We start from the raw sequence: 23,211 nt of genomic DNA, 5'->3' as shown, positions 1-23,211 counted from the left end.
CGTTATTCTCTTTTCGGTAAATTGAAGTACCGATAACCGCTAACCAGGCACGGCTTGTTGCAACGGACCAGCCAGAAAGCCACAGCAGCTATGCGATCGACGAAGCCGTTCGTGTATGGTCATGATTCACGATGAAATACCAGTCCTGGTGGTCAACTGCAAGTGACGTAGCATAATTCTGGTCGTTTCGTTGTCGCGAGTAGCATATTTCCTGCCAATTCCAGCACTTCAGCAGCCAGATATTCCATTCCAGCAGCGAGACGAGTTCTCCAGCTCCAACACGCTCAGCATACTTTCCTTTCCTCAGCAGCCGATGATCACGACCAACTGAGGACGATGTGCACCGTAAGGCAAACAATGTTTCAAATACAACCTTTTAAATTATGCCACAAATGTGACTCGAAAACTGCCTATCCGATGTGTCGCAAGCTAGCTGCTTGCCGATGTGTTGCCAACGAAAGCCGCTGACCGATTGACGATGCGCTGTAAAAGGCATAGCAGCCAAAACCATATCGTTCACTGGCGGATTATTTTTTAGCGAGTAGGGAAATCTGCTTAGCACCTTAGAAGATACGGTACTATCAGACACCTGAGATGACAACTCTGGGAGTGGGGTTTGGTATCCCGACCCCCATAATGGGGCGAGAGGACCCAGACCCACTAAAACCCTACTCGAGTTTCCAGCCTCAATCCCCCCTGGCACCACGTTATCGGTATTACTTCAGGGAGGGGCTATTGAGCTTAACGCACCCTCTTAGATAACTACTTAGATAACAACATTGCGCTCGTATTGTTTTCTTTCACATCGTCGCTCCGTTTTTTATTGATTTTTGGCATTGCTAACTCGCATAAAACCGCTTACTCGCTCTGAAACCCGATATTAAGACGCATCTGCACTGATTGAAGCTGTATAATAATTTCTGGATCCCAGGTAGGTTGAGCAAATACGGAAGAATACTGCATTCGGCTAGAGTTGTGGTAGATAAAAGGCGTATAGCTCCTCCGCCACCATGCCACCTCGTCGATCATTCCGGCTCCCGCTTGGTTTGCATCCCAGCTAAATCTGCTTCCAATCAGAATTTGTGTCATCCTGCACCAGTCACCGCTACTCATCAAATCAATCAATTTAATTCAAATTGTCGCATATTATTTATACCGTACTTTGGCTATTGGTTTCAATAAAGGAGGATCTACTGCTGTTGTTTTTATTCCAACATTGGAAAACCTGATCACCTACCACCGCATCTATACTTCTCGTTCACACATTATAACATCGCATCGATTATTTTCTTCGTTTGTCGTTATACCGCCATTCACTCGCACATCGCTCATCGCTACGTACAGCAGCCGATCATCTGCACACGCTAAATGTTCACAGCTTTATATCCAGACGGTTAATCATCTATCAGCAAGGCTTAAAAAAGGTACCATTTTAAGCTTTCCTTCAGCAGTCAACATCGCCGGACACAAAAAGGTATAGTCGCAAGTTTCGCCCAATAGTTAGAGATATATAACAAATTAGTCTCAGTGCTAAAGCAGTATAGTCCACTCGCACTCTTTCAATTTGTAAACATCAGTAGCGCCATCTGTTTTCGAGCACCATAAGCTAACTGATAGTGACCCTTTGCTTGCCACGTCAGTTTTTTTTATTAATCATGTCAGGTGTTTGCGAGAGCTGCGCGAATAATATTGAGGCGGGGAAAAATTCTATGAAGTGTGGAGGTTTTTGTTCTGCCGTATTTTGCGCTAAATGCTGTGGGCTGAATGACGAATTTTTTGCTGCTGTTGTCAAAAAGTCGAATCTTTTCTGGATGTGCAACACAAATATTATGGATAAAGCTCGCTTCCGCAATGCATTAGTCTCAGTAGAAAAAGCTAATTCAGAGTTGATTGCTGAGATTAAGGATCAAATTCGCAAAGATATTTTGCAGGATATCAAAGATGAAATTCGAACAAATTTCAAAACTCTCGTCGATTCCGTCCTAAAAACTCCGCTTGCGCTATCTCCGTGTCCACTTTCTTTTAATTCCGCTAAAAGAAAAAGGGATAGAGATGACATTGACATTTCGATATTTTTTTGAAACGATGATTCTACAATTGATGAAGGGACGGTAAGGGAAAGTAATGAAGAAGGATTTTTTCGGGAATGAAGGGGAAGGGTGGAAAGGAAGGGGGGGGGGGGTCCAGCGCCTCTGTGGTTCAAAGGTACACGGGTACCAGTGAGCGACACGCCCTGGCAGGTGTTGTGGGTTCAAATCCGGTTATAATCTCTGATTACAGCTTGATTCGACCTATGCACCTTCCAGCATTGGACAAAAGATAGGAGTCACAACGACAACTTGTTAACCATAGCTACCTATTAACCCCCCCCCCTTCCTTTCCACCCTTCCCCTTCATTCCCGAAAAAATCCTTCTTCATTACTTTCCCTTACCGTCCCTTCATCAATTGTAGAATCATCGTTTCAAAAAAATATTAATATATGCCTGACCGCATTTCAAGGTCATGACTAAAGTCACGAGTTTGGTCAATTGACATTTCGACCAACAGACCATCGAAACTCCTACGTGCTACAGGCACTTCTTCAACACTGTCGGAGCCGGCGAATCAGGTTGATGAAAACTTTTGGCTGTATTTGTCGGGTATTTCACCCGGGGCTCCAGATGCTAGTGTAACTAATCTGGTGGTTGAAAAACTCGGAACAAATGATGTCAAAGTAGTAAAATTGATTCCTCGTGACAAAGATCCTAGATCGCTGAACTTTATCTCATATAAGATTGGATTACCGTTGACGTTGAAAGACAGAGCCATGGACTCTGGCACATGGCCAGTTGGCATTGTTTTTCGCGAGTTTGAAGACAAGACTATTAATAAGAGGGTTTTTTGGAAACCAACATCAGCTCCAGTCAACATGGTGATAACGGATTTGGTCCCACCGGCGAATTCTTAGACCAATTTCCCGAACAATTCGCGTGTCGCAATGACCAGGTGTCGTGTGATAGTTTTGCGGCAACAATAAAAACAATCTGTTTTAATACACCTCAGATTAAACCTCTTTCTATTTACTACCAGAACGTCCGAGGATTGCGAACGAAAAGAAACGATCTCTTTCTTGCACTTTCATCATCTGATTATGACGTCATAGCTTTCACTAAACCATGGCTCCGCAGCGACGTATCCTCATCCGAATTATCTTCAGAGTACAACTTCTACAGACGTGATCGAAATAGCTCGACCAGTAGCTCCTCACGTGGAGGAGGTGTTCTAATTGCAGTTAAAAAAGGCCTCAAAAGTAGTCTGGTATCTCTCCCTGGCGATAATCGATTGGAACAAGTTGCAGTTTGTCTAGAATTGCCGAAACAGTCAGTTTATATTTGTTGCGTCTATATTAACCCATTATGACCCAGCGTATGATATATCATACCTCGTCTTCAAAACCTGTTTACTGCTGAATTTCAATAGTTAGCATTGTTAATATATCACTACAAGAGAGATAAGACATCAGTCTGATGTGTGTGTGATATAATTTGTTAGTTTTTGTCATTTCATCTGTATTTTCAACAGTGCAAAGTTGTGACAAATGGCGGAAAAAAAGTTGAAAAAATAGCGAAAAAATGTTTGTCTCCAAAACGCATGAAAAAGTTTACATTTAGTGACGAAACATTACCTGACATGTAAATTAGTATTTATATGTAAAGTCTATCACAAAATTCGATAAGAAATCAGTAAAAAACTTTGTAATTTGTTTGTTTGAAAGTGAGCCTATAAAATATTTAACCTGCGATATTTTGGCTTTGAAAGCATTCCAAATGACGATTTTACGCTTCCCGACACATTCGAGCCATAATATAATAGATTACAGAGTTTCACTTCCTTTGGTCCAAATTTAGGTATACCCGGGTCATAATGGGTTAAGCCTAACTCCGATCCTTCTATTTACAATGAACGTTGCGCATGTGTTCAAAGGCTTACTGATCTCACAAAAACTACTGACTCCGTAGTCCTGCTCGGCGATTTCAATTTGCCGAATCTTATATGGAACTTTGACTCCGACATAAATAGCTATCTGCCGACGAACGTATCCTCAGAACAGGAAACCACTCTAACGGAATCGTTGTTAGGAAATGGACTTATGCAAATTTTTAACTTGACCAACCAAAATGGTGGACTGCTTGACTTGTGACCTGTGAAATCATTGAGCCACCATCTCCTATTCTTAGAATTGACGCACACCACAGACCATTCATTCTACTACTCGACGTTCAAAACTCCGTTTACGAAAAATCACTTGACGCGTGGCAACCTGATTTCTCCCGATGTGACTTCGACATAATTAATGAAGCTATAGCAAGTATTAATTGGCGCAGTCTTCTAGCGCAATGTTCCACTGATGAGGCAGTTCTACGTTTTCACAGAACCATCAATCTCTTGATTGATGAGCACGTTCCGGTTAAAAAACAACGCAAAATGTCCACCAATCATCAACCGTGGTGGAATTCAGAATTGAACCATTCTCGCAATCGTCTACGGAAAGCTCGCAAACGCTTTTTTAAAGATAAATCAGACCGTAATAAACAGTCTCTTCGTCAAATTGAGCAACAGTACGAAGTACAACGAAATGCCAGTTACCGAGAATACATAAATAGAATTGAGTCTCAGGTGAAACGAGATCCATCGTCCTTCTGGAGTTTTGCTCAAAGTCGTAGGCAATCAAGTGGAATCCCATCAAGTGTCTCCTATAAGAATAGTAAAGTATCTGAAGCTGAAGATTCTGCGAATTTGTTTGCTGATTTCTTTAAAACTGTATACTGCAACGACCCCCCGGCTATTCAAAGCGAAGCAATTAGCAATATACAAATGCTTAACTTGTTTCTTCCTTCGTTAACACTATCGACAAACGAAGTGTCTATCGCACTTGCCGCAGTGGACTCTTCTAAAGGTCCGGGACCTGATGGACTACCTCCATTATTCTTGAAACATTCTGCCAAAGCGTTAGCATTGCCATTAACGATGATTTTTAATAACTCTCTCAGTAGCGGAGTCTTTCCACAGGCATGGAAACACGCTTCTATTAAACCAATTCATAAATGCGGCAGCACGAACAACGTTGAAAATTACAGAGGTATCTCAATTCTAAACAGCATCTCAAAAGTCTTTGAGAAGATTGTGCACCATTCGTTATACTCAGCGGTCCGCCATGTAATAACTGACTATCAACATGGATTTGTAAGGAACCGATCAACCGTCTCAAGCCTGATGAGTTTTGTAACCAATATGTTAAAACGCATAGAGAAACGTCAACAGATAGATGCAATATATGTAGACTTCTCCAAGGCATTCGACAAGGTACCGCACTTATTAGCAATTGAAAAGTTGAAGCGAATTGGCTTACCGGAATGGATAACCAACTGCCGCACCTTAGTTCGAAGTATTTTGGAATACGCAGCACCGGTGTGGGCACCGTATCACACAGGCAAAATTAATAAAATTGAAAGAGTACAACGTTGTTTCATACGTTTTGCCCTGCGTCGTTTGCCTTGGCAGGACCCTATACGCCTTCCGGCTTACGAAAATTGTTGTCAGTTGATAAAACTTAGTCCGCTTGCCCAAAGAAGACGAACGTCACAGAGATTGCTTGTTTACGATCTGCTAATGGGAATTATCGATAACAGTTATCTCTTAGAAGAAATAAATCTGCACGTGCCTCGTCGAATTCTGCGGAATCGAACCTCCAGCTCATCGAACCCAATATGGCCAGAAAAATCCTCTACATTATTGCTGTACATTATTTAACGAGGTAAATCATGTGTTCGATTTTAATGTTAGCAAAACTAGATTTAAAAGTTTGATTGTAAATGTAAATTAGTTTTAAGATACAATTAGTCTGTACTGCCTTGTGCCGAAGACTGTAGAACAATAAATTAAATTAAATACTGGACTATGGTAGTTAGGCTGCTTATTCGCCGTTGACCGGCTCTCCAGCGGTTTTGTAGCTCAAGTACAATATGGGTAGCAGCCGCATTGACCGCTCCCCAGACGTCCGAGCTAGAACACATCTTTTGGACTAAGTTGTCCGGAGTAGTCCTGTCCGCGCACTGCCTGCATGTTGCTTCGCATATAAAGAAAACATGTTCTGCAGTTTCTTCTACATCAACGCATTCGGGACACGCGGGGGACTCCGCATGCCCGACCTTGTGCAGATACTGTCTAAAACAACCAGGCCCTGACAGAATCTGTATCAGGTGGAAGTTGATTTCGCCGTGGCGCCTGTCGACTCATCAGGATACTTCCGGAATAAGTCTTTGTGGAATCAGACCATGCTCGCTGCCATGTTGTCATCGAGGCCGATCTTGTGGTACTCCGTATGCCCCTAGTTCCACGTTGGTTGAAGCACTCAACGGCCTGACTGATGATGCTAAGACGCAGATTGCGTCATATGAAACTGTGCGACACGCACCCGCCACTCTCAAGCACATGAGACGATAGGTACTTTCCAGTTTACCTAGGTAGCTTTTGGTTCCTAACGCCGATGACCACACAGGTCCGCCATACCTAAGTATGGACTGGACCACGTTGGCTAAAAGCCTTCACTTGCTGCCATATACCGCAGAGCTATTAGACATCATACGAGACAATGCCGAAATAGCTGTGGAAGCCTTCTTGCAGGCATAGTCGACGTGGCTCCCGAACCTGAGCTTATCGTCGACCATGACTCTCAGGATTTTTCAGGACCGCGTTGACGAAATAGTGCAGTCCCCGACGCTGATATTTGCTTGCTGCACTGACTTGCGGTTGTTCACCATAACCTCCGTTTTATGATGCGCTAGCTCCAGTTTTCAGGAGCGCATCCCATCTTCGACAATGCTTATAGAGTGGGCAGCCGTCAACTCAACCTCTCTGATAGATTCACCATAGATTTCCAAGATGATATCGTCCGCAAAGCCAACAATCACCACCCCTTGCCATTACGACCCTGTAGGCATCACCCCACGGGTTCGCATTGGCACTATCACATAACCTTTCAAAGCAGGCTCGTTTACTAGCTTTTATCCCACTCTTAGGCGCTGCGCGTGCAGCAACAAGTGCTAATCGACATTCAGACCTGCCTTCGTCCGAACGAGCTCTTTGCATAATTCTCCTCGCACGAAGGTACGCTCCGCAGTTTCCGGAGTTCCACAATTTCAACTGTCCACCAGTAAGCCGCCCAGTTAGCTCCGGGGTACGATCTAACAAGCGAATCTCGACTGTGTGGTGCCGCTCTATAGAGTTAATAGGATCTTTGCACTAGCCCCGTAATTTTCCTGTACTCTAATAACCGGCTGCGAAGTCTGTCGATATAGAAGGGTCAAGTTCTTAAGGACGTTTATACCCATAGTTTTGCTTTTTTACCAGTAAGCCGGTGACCTCCCATACCTAGGTCGGCTTTTCCTAGGCATGGTAGCGTCACACGCTCGAGACAGTACCTCAATCAAATGATCAGCGTTCGGATCGGGCATACCGCGATCACCGCACTCTCTTCGGATCGCTTCCGCAAATACTTCGGGATCGAAGTATGATGTCTTCCATCCACGGGTGGCTGGAGTGTCGGCTCTACTCGCCGCCTGCCGCATCGTTATCTGACCGGCTCCATAGCGGACCGCCTGATGGTCACTGTGAGTGTAGCCATTGTCTACCCTACAGTCTCCTATCAGACCAGGACTGCCAAAAATCACGTCGATGATAGACTCCGCATCGTTCCTACTGAAGGTACTTGTGTTGCCGACGTTGGCCAGATCTACGTTAAGCTTTGCCAGAGCCTCAAGCAGAATGCGACCCCTATGGTTCGTGCGACGTCTTCCCAACTCTACCACCTATGCGTTAAAGTCGCCCGCCATAACCACCGGTCTTAAACCAGTCAGCACAACTGATACTCAGTCTACCATCTGCGTAAACTACTCGATAGATCAACTCGGCGGAGCATAACAGCTACAGTAGAACGCTCCACCCACTTTGGCAATCGCAAATCCCTCGTCTGCAGTTGACACAACCTCCTGAACCGGGAACCTGTTTGTCGTCCATATAGTCGCCGTCCCAGACCCGTCGCACAGTGGGACCATTCTAGAAAAAGGCAGTCAAAAATCTTTTTAAGCTTTTCCTGATGTTTTTGAGATTAGGCGTCTTAGGAGAAGTTTCATAAAAAAGTATTCTGCATCTAATGACGTTTTCGTATGATTAGGTATTAAGGGGAGAACTAATTTGAAAAAAAAAATATTTTTTATAGGAACTAGATAACATGATCATGTGTTCGGCAAAGTTGTAGAACTTTGAATTTCATTAAACTTTGTCGAAGATACTAAGTATCTGCATCATATGGTTTGCGAGATATAATTGACTTTTTGTCGTGGCCCCCTTAAAATCAGTTTTTAAGCTTTTTGTACACAAAACCTCATCCAACAGGTTCGACATGTTCTACAAACTTTTGGATACTATCAAAATACGTAACTTTCTAGAAGGTATAAATATCATATGTTGCGTTATTTGCTTTAAAAATTTTAGCATAAAGCATAAATTTTACCGATTTTACAAGTAATTTTTTCCGTAAATAGGCACCTACTGGCAGCTAAAGTTAGCATAGCCTGAACCACCATAGAATATAGTATAAGTCTCGGCCGGGTCTGGTCGGGCATTTTGGTTATTTTAATTATGAATTACATACATACATGCTGGTTTTAGTAAGTTATCGGGTGTTTTATAGTCACTTTAAGGTTCAAACACAGGTAATTAATTTTCATGATGATCATGATTACCACTGAGTGTGTACATACGCATACAATGTACACACCACAAAAGCACTTTTTCTTCCCGATTTTGAATAGCTCTACCGTAATTTCTACAACTTGCTTCTGAAAAAAGAAACAGTTTATACAGAAAATATACCCCACTTTTGTTGAAAAATAACTTGTATCTTCCAATAATCCACTCAATGAAAAACAGTAGTGAAAATTAAAAAGCTTGCTGTACACCGCGATTCTGTTGTTTACATATACACGAATACGTTGTACTCTTTCCACGACTATTTGAGCGGAATTATCATTAAACCAGCGATGCCAACTTTAAAGCCAATACTTTTGTGACAGTTTTTATTAAATCGCTGTTTTATCGAATTACTCTCCATTTGAGTAATTACAATCTAATATTTTACGACTGAAAAATCAAAATTGATTTAAAAATCCATGCAAAACACAATCATTAAAACGTTTTTTTTATCCAAAATAAATGTGGTTGTATAAAAGCCATAAACTTGGCTCCAATGTTGGATTGGTTTCTCCCTGAGAGAGATTCGCGCAGCCAGTACGATCTGTCAAATGCAGCCAGCCGTTATCGTTGGCCGAAAATGGAAAAGTATTAATAACTCACAGAAGTTTTCTGTTGGTGATTTTTGAAAAACACACCCGAAAATGAAACCAAATGCAATAGGAAGAAGAAGAACAGCCAAAGCATGAGAAAAAGAGCGCCGTCTTCGCAACTCTCTCTCAGGGTTTTCTCGCATAACATTATATGATTCAACTTGAACTGTTCGGGCGCCAATCTCGAAATGTTACTTGGGGCCCTAAGATTTTTAGAATATTTATATGAGCAAAATGCCGTCAAATTTAGGAAAAAATTTCTATTTTAGTCGAACTTATTTTACTGCTATTATTATTGAACTGTCCCAATTTACTAAATCATCTAAATAATTGAAAATTGAAACACATTTTTTTGCAACCTTAAATTGAACTGTTAGAGGCCCTAACAGCCTGGTAAATTTTAAATTTCCCTGTGCGTAAATTTTAAATTTGCAATAACTTGAGAACAGCCTGGTAAATTTTAAATTTCCCTGTGGATAAATTTGAAATTTGCGATAACTTGAGAACTTTAGGAAAAAAGTTTATATGTGAAAATTTGTTCAAAATTATGCATAGAATTTAATTTAATAGTTTTACAAAAAATACTAAAATTTTGATATTTTTGAAAAATTTTCGAAAAATCACCTCGAAAACAGTTCATTTTCTAAACCCGGTAACCATAGTTACCATGTGGTAACATAATATTTTGTAATAAATTTATCTTTTACACATTTTCGAGCAAAATAATAGTAGGAATTACCTACTACCAAAAACAGAATTATCACTTAGTTCGTTGCACAGTTACCAGCCAAAGATGTAACTCAAGGTGTTGTTACGAATAACAATGAATTGCTGAAATAAAACATCTCCCGAATTCTCTCAAACAAAGTTAAAATATACTTTATATTTTTAGTCACCGTAACGTTGTTAATAACTTGTGTCGTTGATTCTACTCAGCGAAAAAAAACGAGAACCGAGAAGAATCAACGACACATGTCATTAAAGTTAAAATATGTTTTATGTGAAGTTACCACTTTTGATTCTTCGTTTGAATTGCCGTAAGCAAACAAATTAGTAAACTTCTGTATATTTTAGTACATATTACATTTAAAAAATGATGGAAAATAAGATTAAAGTTTTGAACAGATATTTCCAATACAGTGCACTATGGGGATTTTTTCGACAAAAAGTCCTTTATCTCGATATTTCAAAATGTCACTGGGTTAGCATCAATCTTTCAATGTCAAAAGAAAGATATCTTTATAAGGATCCAATGGTGTGATGCTTGTTACGGCATGGATCTATTTTCAGCAGGTTTTGCCAAAAGAAGGGCATTTTACCCTATAACTTTCTCGACAAAAAAAGATGTAAAAGTCCTTATCTCCGAATACCGTTGGGATAAAATTGATCTTTTTTCGCTATAAATAAGCTATCTTCAAGAGGAGTCCGATGCCATGGTATTTGTTTACGACACATGACTGTTACTTGCTGTTTTGGTCAACTAAGCGACACTGTACCCTAGTTTTATCAATGATGATCAATAAAAGATAATATCTCTGGATGCCACTGGAATAAATTAAATCTTTTTTCGCCAAAAGAAAGTTATTTTTATATGCATTCTAACAGTTTGGTGCTTGTGTACAGCACCTCTTTGTTTCTTGTAGTTTTGATCAAATAAATATCATCCTACCTTTATTGGACACAGTTAATTGAGAAAATTAAGGTAAAATGACTAATTTTGCAGCGATCAAGAATCCTGGTATCGGAATCTACATAAAGTTAGCTTTCTTGTGACGAAAAAAGATCGGTTTTATTCCAAAGATCGGTTTTATTCCAGTGGGTTCCAGAGTTATTGATCAATACATCTATGTACTCCTAGAAAAGTAGGGTAAAATCCCATTCATTTGGCCAAAACCGCTAGGAACGAACGCGTGCCGTAAACAAGGACCACGCCGTTGTTATCCCCATAAAGATATCTTTCTTTTATCAAAATATTGAATGTAGCCCTGCGGCATTTGGAGATATTGAGATAAACTACTTTTTTGCAAAAAATCCCCACTATGCAGTTTTTGACCTTAGCATCAATACTTCTGTGTTACCTGACTCATAACGAATATACGTTATATACGGGGGAGGATCTCGTAACTCACAAACTTTGTGGTTTTTCGTTTAATTGATCATAAATTCGAATAGATCATACAAATATCAACTATATAACATAAGAAATTACATGTTTACTCCAAAAATAAAAGCATGAGATTTTAGAATTTCGGAAATAGGGGTGCGTTACGAATCGTAACGTTACGTTACGTTACGAAAAGTAGTTTCAAAAATAATTGAGAGAGAAATAAGTAAAAACTGATGGAAATAATAATTTTCTGTAAAATAGGATCAATTTGCCCCCGGATTATGGAGCGTTATTCGAAAGGTAATTGTTTCATAGTAACGATTTTCTGGAAAATAGCGAAAAATGTGTCATTAAGGGATTAAAAGGTGCCTTATTCGCTTAAAGTTGGACTTAAGGGCCAACGAAAGCGCAAACAGCTATTTTTAGTTTCAAGCCTTTTTTTTAATTGAACATTTGAATCCTGTACTTCTATGAGATGCAATATTTCATGAAACATTTCTGAATTGAAGCGACAAAGCGCAGGACCGCCTTCAAATTATGCAATAACCTGGCGTTACCGTGCCAACGCTAAAAGCAACAAATCGAAATAGCAATGAATTGTGAATAAGTTATAACCAGCAAAAGCACACCACCAAAAATGTAAGTAACAGTTGGTTTAACTACTAAAACTTATATTTAAACTGATGGATTTAGAGGAAACAAGATGCATATTTTCTTTGTGAGTGTGCATGGTGAAAAAAATTTATTGAAAACCTTCTCGAGCCAATATTTTTTTTGTTTTCCTTCAACAATTGGCTAAGGTTTGTTTATGTGTTTCATAAGTTTTAATGTGCTCTTCAACATCCAAGCCTATTTACATATATATGTATTTCAAAGGTATAAAAAAAAATTATGTTAAAATGAGTTGGCTGTGCTGCAGGTTGAGAAATCTATATTTTTGCAAATCGAAAACCTTTTTACAACTTTCTTTCCATTTTTAAGATTGAATACTACCTACCAGTTAAAGTTGTTTACAACATGTTTTGTGCATTTTTATGCATTATATTGAGTAGACGCTCAAATGAACATCGACGTCACTACCGGTCACTCCTGTCTTGTCTTATCCATTAGTCTCAAAAAAAGAAGGAATTAAACTTAATGCTTGATGTTAAAAAAACAGATGGGCTGTGTTCCAGACACGACCGCGTAGAAGTACGTTAGGCTGGTATTTACGTACGAACCTTGAATATTAAAAAATCTTTGTACCATATCGATCTATGTGAGCGTAAATGGCTTAAAGTGAAAAAAAAAACTAAAAGCATAATAATATTATCTTACTTAATAAATTATATCGTAAGTTATATGGTTTCATCAAAATTGAAATGATTCTACATTTAACGCACGTTTATCCGCACTCCTCCCAGTTGGCCTCGAGGTAAGATGCTGGCCAGTCGTCGTATGTTCGAATCTCGGCTGGGAAAGGCTGTTATAGTCAATAGGATCGAAGCAACTGACCCTGCAATTGTCCTGTACTATAACAGCTGACTGCGAAGTCTGTCGTATGAAACAGAAGGTCAAGTTTCGATAACGGAATGTAGCACCTAGGCTTTGCTTATTATCCGCAGACAATTATCAAAACCTGATTTAATCCACCTAGTGGTGAAAGGAACCTTTGTTATACCGTCTTACTTGCAATTTGAGATAGAAATCGACACGTTTGGTTTACATGAAATTTTTGGAAATTGAATAAGTTTACAAAATTTGAACCAATTAGAAGCACTTATAAATTTTGATAGTTTCTTTTCTTATGAAATTGCTGAGTAAGTTGTTACTAATGAGGGTAAGTGCAAGTAAAAGTAAGTTGTAAGATGAAATATTATTCTTTAACATATACATTGCGTAGTAAAGGTCTAGTTAATAGGTTTTTGAACTATGCATAATTTCCTGTAACGCCATTCTATTTGATTCACAACAATAAAGTTTTCTTGAATAAATTTCATCAATTTTTATGAACCTTCGGTTACTCACGTTGTTGTATTTTGTACACCATATGTAGGTTTTTGAATGCCATATTGTTATATAGTTACAAATCGTTTATTACGTATATACTAACGTATATTCTTCAATAAACTTGTTATGAGCAAAATGTCAGAATTATTCAATGCATTATTACTTTAAATTGTTAGGAAAATAGTTGAGCATAAACCGACATCACAGAAACGAAGCAAGTAGCATGTGAGGTGTACCGCAATTGGCCCCAACTGGAATTTTCTTTCGTTTCTTCATATGGAAAAATGGTGTCTGTATGCAGCAAAACTACCAGCAAATGTAAAATGTTTAAAATGTATCCGTCTGTTGGTAGTCGAATAATTCGGGGTCAAAATCAGGGTATTTTTTATAATCAAAGTTCTACAGTTCGTAAACAAGGAAACATAGAGGTATACTATGTTCAGCAAAATTGTGTATTTTTATTATTTATACAACTTTGTAGTACATGATAAAGTCATATAACAATTACAAAAAAAGCTAAAATACAAAAACTGATTTTTCAAATTCATATACAATAAATAAGATTTCTTCGTTGAAGAGATAGAAGGTTGCTGTCTTCAGCAAAATTTCTTGTAATAATATGCTCTAAAACTTTGCAGAACATATCAATGTGTTATATTGAAACTGAAGGAAAATATTTTTTTTATTTCACTTTTAGGGGGATTAATCAAAATTCAAATTCTACCAGACGATAGAGCTTTCAATTTCAAGAAACTCTTCCAAAGGTTTGATAAACTTAAAACCAAGTTTTCCTAGTCAAAACTCTAGTGCGCTCGTTTTCTTTGGTTTTGGGCTATTGTGCGCGCGAGTAACTGCGTTATAAAAGTTGGCGCGAGTGTTCGAGGGTTAATATCTTTTGACCGGTAAAACCAATTTTTATGAAATTTTGCATATATATTCGTAGTGTGAAAACCTCTCGTTTGATATTAAAATAATTGAAATTAAGTTATTTTTCTTGGTTAAAATCATTATAAATTATTGTTAATTTTGGTGTGGTGTATTCAATTACTCATAACTTTCAAATTAAACATCCAATCAAAAAACCATTCAATAGTGATCTATCCGGCTATATTACCTGCCAAATGAAACTTATAGCACGTAAATCGGTTTGGCCATCTCTGAGAAACAGGCGATCATTTGAACCTTGTCAAAACTGGTTTTTTAAGGCTAACTTTTAAAGCACTTGTTTGTTTTCAATAAAAATTGGCGTGAAGTTTAGCAATAGTAAGAGCTTTTATTTGGTACTAAGATTGATGAAATCGGTTATGTGGTTCCGGAGAAAATCGTGTCACGTAAATTTCACATTTTTGCTTATAACTTTTAAACTAAAAGTCAGACCACGAAACCATTTAATAGTGATATACTAGGTAAAAATACCTTTCAAATAAAAGTTATAGCAGACGAATCGGTTCAGCCATCTCCGAGAAATAGGCGATTGAAAATTGAAGCGCACACACATACACACATACACACACACACACACACACACACACACACACACACACACACACACACACACACACACACACACACACACACACACACACACACACACACACACACACACACACACACACACACACACACACACACACACACACACACACACACACACACACACACACACACACACACACACACACACACACACACACACACACACACACACACACACACACACACACACACACACACACACACACACACACACACACACACACACACACACACACACACACACACACACACACACACACACACACACACACACACACACACACACACACACACACACACACACACACACACACACACACACACACACACACACACACACACACACACACACACACACACACACACACACACACACACACACACACACACACACACACACACACACACACACACACACACACACACACACACACACACACACACACACACACACACACACACACACACACACACACACACACACACACAGACATTGCTCATTCGTCGAACCTGATCGATTGGTATATGTGACACGGCCCTCCGGGCCTCAGATCAACTTCGTGTTTTTCGGCCAATTCCTAAACCTTTGTTATATTGTATAACAAAGGTAAAAAGCAAGCCTATAGCTCGTCCTAGCTTCGGCAGGACATATACCGCGACCGCACATAATTGCGATCAGCTCCTAATTCCGATCACTCAACCTAAATGGTCAATTTTTAGAAAATTGAGCCAAAATCTGTAGTAAATGAGCACGCTTAGTTATTGTGCTATGTGTTTATGTGTCAGTTGTTGAAAAATGATTGCCTTTGGGGCACCATACACTTCAAAATAAATTAAATTCGACAGGCAGAAGCAAAAAACGCCATCAAAATATATTTTATTAGCCGAAGTGCTAAGCGCTCGATCAAATTTGCTACGATCATAGCAGCGTGAAAATATATTACCATCTTCGGTATTCTATGATAACTAAGAGATACAAGCATATACAACCATTCTGTATCAAATTTGGCTGAAAAAATGCTGAATTTGCGGAATTTATTCCATTAAAGTAATTGATCGGAATTATGAACATAATTTTTTTTTCTGCTTCTAATTACGATCACTATATCAAAGTTATAAACTGGCGAAATGCAAGCTAACGAAGTTACTATTTGGATTATAGGATTGATTGCAACATGATAACATGGTAGGATTATCGAAATGTTTTGACGTAGGACTACGTCTTACGGCAGGGTATCAACCAAAATTTGGAGTTAAGCCACTGTCACGAAAGAATGAAAGATTTTGAACGCTAATAGCTCTTCCAATTTAAAACGGATTTTGATCATAAACGATGCAGCAATTGTATGGCTTTCTTGAAAAGATTGTTTGCCAATCGCTAAATAGTGAAAATTAACGAAAGCTTTCAAGCTAAAAATTCTTCATACATTTTCCGTATGATAGTCTTCCTTCCCTGGCACGGACGACCATTACGCACACCAAGCTTGTTCCTGGTGCTGATTAGCATAAGCAAGCATAAGCATAGGCACAAGCATAGGATTCCGCCCGTGTGCTGCTACTCCGTTATTGACCAGGACCGATGAAAATTGCAAAATGATGGCTGGAAAAAGCATGCTTAGGACAGTGCACTGTTCCTTATCGTGCAACCTTATCAGGTCCTTGCGTGCTGATCAATACGGATGCCGGCCACGTCCGAATGCGGGTCCTGGTGGGATGGGAAGGAATGTTAGTCCAATACTTGTTGCTAATAAAGACCAGGGAATCCTCTGCATCTTCACAAGCATCAAGTTTGTGGCTGCTGCTGATTCAAGACAAAGCAAAATAAACTTGCGTGTTTTTTGTTTACTATAGAGCACAGTATAGCCTAGGTGCTACATTCCGATTTGGAATTTTGACCTTCTGTTTTTATACGACAGATTTCGTAGCCTGTAAGAATACGGGACAATTGTGCTACAAATCCTTTGACTCTTTCAGTCGAGATTCGAACATGTGACGTCTAGCTTCCTGATCAGATGATTCTAGCAAAAATCTTACAGAATTGTTGCTCAAGTTGATATTTCTATCAAACTTTGTTATAAATGTTTCTACCAAGATTCTATCTCGTTCTGTTAGTTATAAATCGCTTTGTCACAATTTGGTTATACAGCAAGACTGAATACTGATTTTTGTTACTCATATGGATATAAACTAGATAACATTATATCATAATTTGATATATATTAGTGATGTCCGATTTTTTCAGTTAATCGATTAGTTAATAATCGATTACTTTTTAGGCGGCTAATAATCGATATCGATATCGAAATTATCGATTGGTTATAATCTTTACGTCCTGTAACGGGACGGGATGGGTTTTGGGGCAGGGAGCAGTGAAAACCTTCACTTAAGCGCCAAGCATGGATTGACATGGATTGCCGTGAAAGAGTTGGTTAGCGATACAATCCCGGTCCGGCTAGAATTCCTCAGGGCAGGTCCATCAAACGCTCAACTATAAACTTACGAACGAAATGCCGACGAACCTAACACCGGCGACATCCGTTCGGGCGACTCAACAGGGTCACAAGAGCAACCATCGGCTAGTGCAGCGTCCCCTAGGCATCCTACACTAACCTACCGGGGGCTATCAACATCTTTGGCTCGAGCAGCACAGGGGCTAACTCGCGAACCGATCTGGGGGGGCACATTCGGTGACTCACACTTTCCGAGGACACATATCGTAGAAAACACCATTTCTAGGGCTAACAGATCTTCATTTACACGTTTCGCTTAATTTCGCTGCTTCTTGTCGACGAAGGGTCTCTGATGTTCCGATGAACAGGTGACTGTGCTAGACTAGCGGTTTCGTAGACCGCTTACAGATAGCCCGTACCAGATACGGGGTGGGTGGCAAATGGTGAATCAAATGTTTTAGTTCGACCGGGTCCGACATCCGGTAGCCGGTACGAACGGTGGTGAATCCATGGACAGTAACAATTGCTTATGTGGTGGGTATAGCATACCGTAGGCTCTTCGGCGATCGGTTCCTACGATCAATGGTGTATAGGGCCACGGATGGTAGCAACTGCCTGCTCGCTCGGTGTGTTGCTCGGAGAATCGAATCACGCACTCATGGTCGACACGTGTTGAGGCCGACTGATGACGGTCGCGCTCTCAAGATCTAAGGGAAGACCTCCGTTTGAAGGAGGGTGCTGGTGGTCTTTTGCTTCGTTCGACTAGGTAATCTAACCTCGCTTTAGCGCCTATATTTTCTACCCGTGTTTTTTTTCCACTTTACTTCTACTTATTGTATCTTTTCCGAATACCGTGGACCCCCGTTCGTTTGACCGTTTTTAATCTGAACACTTTTTAATTTGAACCCCGTTGGTTTGCACGACGTGCAAATTAAAAATGGTTCAAATGTCATTCTCAATATGACATCATTTGCTTATGCAGACAATACACATAAAAACAATTAGTTTGTACTGATCTAACGTGTTTAATCGGTTTCACATTGCGTTTTCCCAACGATTGTGGTAGAAATCTGATCGCAGAATGACATATTCGCTGCTTGCAACTGCAAACTGAATCAAACCACCAAAACAATAACAAAGAGCAGGGTAGCCAGTTCACACAAGTTCCAGCATATTTAGGGTTACCAGTTGTTCAAATTAAAAACTAACCCCGTTAGTTTGCATGAGGAATCGTTCAAACGAACGGGGATCCACTGTACTAGTTTACTTCGCTTTTCGTCTTCTCATGTATCTTTTTGCGTCTTCTAACTTCTAGCTCTTTTCAATCTTGCGTGTCGTCTCTTAGGTGGTTATCTTTAAAATCGCTCATTCCCCAGACTGATTTGCCTGTCCTGTCAAGCACAAGGCTTTACGACGGGACCGACGATTCAGCTTCGGCTAGTTTCGCCAGGTTCCATCCGGTGGGCATTAGCAGGGTTTGTTTACTGTCTCGGTACCCTAACCTTTTTTCGGAGATAACGGCAGGTAACGCGAACAGGCTTTTAGTGAAGGTTGTGTGTGGGATTGGACAATAGGGTTTGTTACCTTATTTATTTTGTAACCTCGTTACAGTCCCTGACACCAAAAAATAGCTTTGCGTCCCGTAGTACTGTCCACGAGTGTTTTGGAATGTGCACGTGCAGTCAGACTTAGGCATGCTACATAGAAGTCGAGGAGACCGCATTTTTTGGTTTTTGTATAGAAAAAGACGAAGGGTATTACCCAGTTTTCTAAAAATTCCTTACAAATTTCCGTGTCTGACAGACTGACAAATTTCGAATTATCTTTTGACAGTAGCACGGTTAATATCTAGATAAAGTTTAGTTTGGTTTTTAGGCTTCAGCGTGGTATTTAAACCGGCCTACTGCGTGCAAACTGGATGATTAAAAGCAAAGCCTTGGGGTTAAACATCCTTTCTAAGATTTGACCCATCTTTATCGACAGACTTCACAGCCAGATATTAGAGTACAAGACAGTTACGGGGCTATTGCAACAATCCTACTCTGAAACAAAAACCATGGTATCTCGCACAATTTTGCAGAAAACGCATGCTTTTTGTAAGTACCATGAAAAAGCTATTCAAATTTACCATGATTCTTGTACAAGTAATATGTTCTCAGATAATTTTACTACCTTTCATGGTCATGTCTAGTAATTTTGACTACGATTCTGTTGTTTTTCTTATGTATCGGGGTAACGCCGAAAACAAGACATAGTAATTTTGACCAGAACACTGCTTAAGCTAAACAGAAATCTTTTCTGCAAAAATTCACTGGTGTGTCCTCTTAATTTTACCCTCTAATATGGTAACAATTACCATGATTCTTGTTTCAGTGTACTGACTCTATCTAGAATCCACCATAAGTACACCTGGAGGTCACCAAATCAGACAGAATCACAGATCGACCACGTTTTGATCGATAGTCGGCACTTCTCAGACATTATCGACGTCAGATCCTATCGGAGCGCTAACGTTGACTCGGACCACTACCTAGTGATGGTTAAGATGCGCCCAAGACTCTCCGTTGTGAACAACATTCGGTACCGACGCCAGCCTCGGTTAGTTCTCGCGCGGCTGAAGCAGTCAGACGTCGCCGCAAACTACGCGCATTCACTCGAAGCTGCACTGCCGGAAGAGGACGAGCTGGACGAAGCCCCTCTCGAGGACTGTTGGAACACAATCAAAACAGCCATCAACAGTGTAGCGGAGAACTCCATCGGGCATGTGGCCCGGAATCAGCGGAACGATTGGTTTGACGATGAATGTAGGAGGGTGATGGATGAGGAGAACGCTGCGCGGGCGGCCAAGATGCGCAGTGCCACACGTCAGAACGTGGAAAGACACAAACAGAAGAAGATGCAGCGAAACCAAATCTTTCGGGAGAAAAAGCGCAACCTGGAAGAGCAGGAATATGCGGAGTTGGAGCGGCTGTATCGTTCTCAGGAAACGCGGAAGTTCTACCAGAAACTGAACGGATCCCGCAAAGGCTTTGTGCCGCGAGCCGAAATGTGTCGGGATAAGACTGGCAGTATTCTGACGGACGATCGTGAGGTGACCGATAGGTAGAAGCAGCACTTCGACGAACACCTGAATGGCGCCCAGGCGGAAAATCATGGCGGCGGGGAAAGCGATTTCGACGGTGCAGCAAACGGGGAAGAGGGGCCAGCCCCAACGATAGGCGAAGTTAAGAAGGCCATCATGCAGCTAAAGAACAACAAGTCAGCTGGAAAAGATGGCATCGGAGCGGAGCTTATTAAAATGGGACCAGAAAAGCTGGCCGTTTGTCTACACCGACTAATTGTTAGAATTTGGGATACGGAACAGCTACCGGAGGAGTGGAAAGATGGGGTTATCTGCCCGATCTACAAAAAGGGCGACAAGTTGGACTGTGAGAACTATCGAGCGATCACCGTTCTCAATGCCGCTTATAAAGTGCTGTCCCAAATCATTTTCCGCCGTCTATCACCAATTGCGAATAGATTTGTGGGAACTTATCAAGCCGGCTTCGTCGAAGGTCGGTCTACAACGGATCAAATATTTACACTGCGGCAAATCCTCCAAAAGGGCCGTGAATACAGAGTTCCCACGCATCATTTATTCGTTGACTTCAAAGCCGCATATGATACCATCGACCGGAAAGAGCTATGGAAAATCATGGACGAGAACAGCTTCCCCAGGAAGCTCATCAAACTGATTAAATCTACGATGGATGGTACGCAGTGCTGTGTTCGGATTTCGGGTGGATTGTCAAGTTCATTCGAATCACACAGAGGGCTTCGTCAAGGTGATGGTCTTTCATGCCTGCTGTTCAACATAGCGCTACAAGGTGTTATGAACCGAGCGGATATCAACACGCGGGGCACGATCTTCAACAAATCTAGTCAATTCGTCTGCTTTGCCGATGACATGGATATTATCGGCAGAACATCTGTGGCGGTGGCTGAACAGTACACCAGACTAAAGCGCGAAGCAGAAAAGATTGGGTTAAAGGTAAATACGTCTAAAACAAAGTACATGCTGGCCAGCGGAACCGAGGCCGAACGACACCGCTTGGGCAGTAGTATATTAATCGACGGCGATGAGTTTGAGGTAGTCGATGAATTTGTCTACCTTGGCTCACTGGTAACGGCGGACAATGATACCAGCCGTGAGATTCGGAGGCGTATTATCAGCGGAAGTCGTGCTTACTATGGGCTCCACAAGCAATTGCGGTCGAGCAGACTAAGTCCCCGTACAAAGTGCACCCTGTACAAGACGCTTATTAGACCGGTTGTTCTCTACGGGCATGAAACATGGACAATGCTCGAGGAGGACCTGCGAGTGCTCGGAGTTTTCGAACGACGAGTGCTAAGAACGATCTTCGGCGGCATACAGGAGAACGGAGTATGGAGGCGGAGGATGAACCATGAACTCGCACAGCTCTATGGCGAACCCAGTATCCAGAAGGTGGCTAAAGCTGGACGGATGCGATGGGCAGGGCATGTTGCAAGAATGCCGGACAACTACCCTGCAAAGATGGTGTTCGCCTCAAATCCGGTAGGAACAAGACGACCAGGAGCGCAGCGAGCAAGATGGTTAGACCAGGTGGAGCGAGATCTGGCGGAGAGTACTCGGTGTCCGAGGAATTGGAGAGCGGTAGCCCTCAACCGAGTTACATGGAGAAATTTTGTTCAACAGGCTTTGTCTTAGGACGGCAAGCCACCTAAGTAAGTAAGTAAGACTCTATCTAGGAGCACTGCCTAGCTAAGATTTGAACATACGACTACTGGTTTCTTAGATCAGCATCGTACCTCGAAACCAACGAACTGACTGATTGCATGTGGTTAATTTAGAAGGTAAGTGCCTGCCACTGTAATAATTAAATTTGTTAGAAATTGTCAAACAATAAAATTTTAAATAATCCGGCATAATCGATCGGCCAGGTAATCGATTATCTAATAATCGGAACATAAAGCAATCGATTAAAAATTAATCGATTATTTTAGCGGATAATCGATTAGTTCGATTAATCGAGAAGTAATCGGACATCACTAGATATATTCGTGATATGCCTTGAGCAAATTTTGTTACAATTTTAGTTATTTCAACTGCTAACGAGACCAAGTTTATAAGAAAACGCAAAGGAGACTTTGTTATAAAATACTTATTATCTAGAACTCATTCTGTTATAAATTTGATATATTCATTTGATCGAGCCATTAAACTAGTGCCGTACCTCCAAGCCAACTGAAAGGCTCAGACGTTTTGCTTTTCTAACGCTGCAAACAAGCGACAGCGACAGCGCAGTTATGAACTATCTTATTAATGCGTGTTCTTTTAATATAATAATAAAATATTATTTTGAGGACTTAAGTTTTCTCCTAGAACTTTGTTAATAGCTGGATGCGTGAGACAAATTTCTATACTGAAATACTCCGACTTTGGCACTGGTAAAAATATTCGTTTTTGATATCACAAAATAGCTCACCTACAATAAATACGGTACAGCAAGATAATATTATTATTATATTGTTTGTTTTTTATTCACTTTACGCTATTTTACGCTACACGTATATCAATATGGTGTAAATTTTTTTTTTAATATTCGAGGTTTCTTCGCGAAAACCAGGCTCACGTAGTTCTACGCCAACTACGCGGTCATGTCTGGAACACAACCTTTCCGATTTGATTTTTACTTTACTTTACTTTTACTTTACTTATTTATG

Source organism: Sabethes cyaneus, chromosome 2 (assembly GCF_943734655.1).
Source record: "Sabethes cyaneus chromosome 2, idSabCyanKW18_F2, whole genome shotgun sequence".
Classification (NCBI taxonomy): domain Eukaryota; kingdom Metazoa; phylum Arthropoda; class Insecta; order Diptera; family Culicidae; genus Sabethes; species Sabethes cyaneus.
Note: the sequence above shows the minus strand (reverse complement) of the source record.